Below are 4122 nucleotides of genomic sequence, written 5' to 3'. Positions count from 1 at the left end.
TGTTATCCATGGTTGCGTCCTTACAATCAGAATAAATTACAGCCTCGCTCTACTCCTTGCATATTCCTAGGCTATTCACAAAATCAAAGTGCTTATAAGTGTTATGATCCTGTAAATTCTTGCCTTTATTTATCTCGTCATGTTGATTTTGTGGAACACTCTTTCCTTATATGTCTCTTGAACCAACAGAAAGCAGACCCCAAAATGACACTGTTGACTCTTGTATTCCAACCACTTTGTTATTCCTCTTACTCGTGACCAACATTCATCTATAACCTCTCCTATGGGCTCTACTACATAGCTTCTTGGTCCCACATATTCCAGCGGAGCACCTGACAATGCTTCTTTACCAAACGAAACTAGGAATTCATCCAATCAACACTCAGGTATGTCTCTTTCTCATTCATCATCTTGTGAGCTCTACCTCTTCTGACCCCTCCTTACTTGATAACATAAATGAATCAGATCAAAATTCAACTATTCAATCCTCTCATCCCATGACTACTCGATCAAAAAATAACATTCATAAACCCGTTCAGAAGTTGTGTCTAAGTGCTATTTTTCATAATTCTTCCAATCTCACTGTATCACATGTCTCACCATTAACCAAACCATCCCAATTAACTCCAACAACCAAAACCTCTACCAAGCCAAAACAACCTTCTTCCCTACCCAAGCCAATAGAACCTCGCACTGTTCGCCAAGCATAAAAAGATCCAAACTGGTATGCTGCTATGACTGCAGAGATTTGAGCATTGCAAAGTCAGGGAACTTGGTCTCTTGAGCCATCTGTCCCTTTTGCCAAACCGGTGGGCTCCAAATGGGTATTTCGTGTTAAATATAATTCAGATGGTAGCATTGGACTCTATAAAGCTCGGTTGGTTGCTAAAGTTATCTTCAACGACCTGGTGTGGATTATTTTGAGACCTACTCACCTGTTGCTAAACAAACTACAGTGAGAGTTGTTCTTTCTCTCGCAGTCTCTAAAGATTGGCCGCTTAGGCAATTAGATGTCAATAATGCATTCCTAAATGGACTTTTATCAGAAGAAGTTTGCATGTCTCAGCCACCTGGATTTGTTGATGAGAAGTTTCCTAATCATATTTGTCAATTACACAAGGCTATCTATGGCTTGAAGCAGGCTCCACACGCCTGGTATGATGAACTAAAAGCCTATCTTCTGTCTCTTGGTTTTCATCACTCTCAGTATGATCATTGTCTTTTAAACTATGCAAAATCTGGTGTTATCATCAATCTAGTTGTTTATGTTGACGATCTCATGAATACTGGCATTCAGTCTCACTATGTTGAAGAATTTATCAAACAACTTGGTACTCGGTTTTACATAAAAAAATCTTGGCAATTCGAATTTCTTTTTGGGAGTTGAAGTCATTCGTTCACCTCTTGGTCTATTTCTTACCCATCAGAAATATTTGTGTGATATACTTGACAGAAACAACATGGCAGATGCAAAACCAGTACAGGAATGTAGGTGGCAGGTTGCAGTATTTGATGTTTACTCGTCCACATATTGCTTTTATAGTCAATAAGTTGTCTCAGTTTACAAGCTGTCCCACCACAACCCATTGGACCATGAAAAAATGTGTCTTGCGCTATCTAGCTGGGACATCAGACCGTGGTCTATTTCTTCGGAAAGAATCTCCTCTTTTATTTCATGCCTACTCTGACTCTGATTGGGCTGGGGATCCCGATGATCGCTCATCTACTACACCCTATGTTGTGTTCCATTGCTGTAATCCAGTTTCATGGAGTTCTAAGAAACAACGAATTGTGGCTCGTTCTTCGACGGAGGCAGAATACAGGGCCATCGCCTCCACCACTGCTGAACTTTGTTGGGTGCGTAATATTCTCAATGAGTTGTCTGTTACTCCCGCTAAGACACCGGTAATCTATTGCGATAATCTTGGTGCTACGTACGATTTGTGCTAACCCTGTGTTCCACTCTCGCATGAAGCACATTGAACTTGATTATCATTTCGTCCGTAAATTAGTCCAGCAAGGTATTCTTCGAGTTTCTCATGTTTCCTCAAAGGACCAACTAGCTGATATGCTCACAAAACCTCTTCCAAGTGGATCTTTTGATCTGTTACGTTCCAAGATTGACATCTCTGGTTGACCTACCATCTTGCGGGGCCGTATAAGAGATATATCTTAGAGTTATTTTATATTATTTATAGTCCTTATTTATATATTTGGTTTCCATAGTTTTAGCTTATTCATAGAAGTAAAGATCTTTACTTATATCATAGATTGATTGTATTGATTTCCTTCCTGATCCTTATGGATCCACCCTCTTGTATAAATACTTTATTCATTATTAATAAATCAACACTTTCTTCTTCAGTAAACTGCTTTAAGAACCATAATTTAAAGCTAGTCCTCTGTTATTTCTTTAGAAAAATTGTCCTCCACTATGTCAGTGATGATTGTGACAAGTTTGTGGGACATCATAGTGGATTTGTTCACCGATCGATGCCCTTTAACGTGCAAAAACTTTCTGAAGTTATGCAAGATAAAGTATTACCATAATTGTCTCTTTCACACAGTTCGGAAGAATATCACAAGCAGACGGGAGATCCAATCGGAACAGGATTCTGAGGGGGTTCGACATTCAAATATCTATACGGTGATCAGACTCATTTTTTAAGTGATGAAATTCATTCTGACTCGAAGATTCAAAGAGGGGAACGGCAGCAATGGCTATCGCTGGTACTGGTGAGAAGAATCTAAATGCTTCTCAGTTCTATATCACGTTACGTGATGATCTCGACTCCCTTGATGGGGAGCACACTGTTTTTGGAGAGATTACAGAAGGATTTGACACGTTGAATAGGATAAACGAAGCTTATGTGGATGACAAGGGAAGCCTTACCAAAATATCCGAATTAAACATACCTACATATTTTATGATTTTTTTTATGATCCTTTCCAGTTAGCCAACTTAATTCCAGATGCTTCACCTGAAAGAAAGCTGAAAGATGAGATTGATGACGATATTTGACTAGAGGATGATTGGATGCCAAAAGATGAGGAATTAGGTGTTCATGAAGAAAAGGAAGCACACTCCCGAGCAGTAATACTTGAACTTTTAGGAGACATTCCTGATGCTGAGATGAAACCCCCAGACAATGTGCTCTTTGTTTGTAAATTAAATCCGTCAACTAAAGAGGAAGCACTGTACATAATCTTCTCACACTTTGGAACCGTGACATTTGCTGAAATAATCAGATATCACAAGACTGGGGATAGTCACTGTTATGCTTTCATCGAGTTGACGACAAGGAGTCCTGTGAGCAAGCTTATTTTAAGATGGATAATACTAAAATTGATGATCGAAGGATACGAGTTGATTTCAGTCAGAGTGTAGCAAAGTTATGGCCCAATATCGACATAGAAACCAAAGAAGCAGTGTCCGTTTCAATAATGGTTCTGTTGATGCTGTTAAACAGCAGAAAGAAGAGAATAAGCAGCATGGCGGAGATGGTAACTCAAAGTACTCAAAATTTCTGAGAACAAGAAAAGCGACAAGAAATCACAAAGGGAGAGAACACCTGCAAAGCCACATTAAGGCTGGTCAAATAGATTCAATTATGCTTATTATGTCATTCACACTTTTTATCCATGTCATTCCGCAGATAACAATGTGTGTGTACTGACATTGACTTGTTTTATCGGAATGGTCCCACCTTATTGAATGAGATTTGGATGGGGATGCCCCTAAATTGGCTTAAAAACAATTTGGTTCTGTTAGATTAATGTACTATTTGAACCTAAATCTTGAAAATTTTGGTGATTTTCATTTTGCTCCCCATTTGAATCTCAAATTTGCAATTTGCTTTGGTACCGTTAATGATGTCATCAATGTGTTATGTACTTTAGTTTGATGTGTGTTCTGGGATGGTTCTATTTTATCTTGCTTGACTGCATCTGTTCTTTTCTGGTTTTACATTTCATTGATGTGGTATTTTAGTTATAAATTATTTGTCATTAAAATTGTGTTTATCTGGTTTGTACCATTTATAAATGTAAAGGGTCACAATGCATCCATAGAGGTCTGCCTATAGAGATGTGAATATCGTCTACACTCTGCTTAATATAAGC

At 38.5% G+C, this 4122-nt stretch overlaps 1 pseudogene; it reads left to right on the top strand.

Moving 5' to 3' along the window:
• Window positions 1–2434: 2434 nt before the first annotated feature.
• On the top strand, window positions 2435–3677 carry LOC107006275 (annotated as a pseudogene).
• The last annotated feature ends 445 nt before the right edge of the window (window positions 3678–4122 follow it).

This window comes from Solanum pennellii, chromosome 12, assembly GCF_001406875.1.
Source record: "Solanum pennellii chromosome 12, SPENNV200".
In the NCBI taxonomy this organism is placed as follows: Eukaryota; Viridiplantae; Streptophyta; class Magnoliopsida; order Solanales; family Solanaceae; genus Solanum; species Solanum pennellii.
Note: the sequence above shows the minus strand (reverse complement) of the source record. Positions and strands in the feature narration are given on the sequence as shown.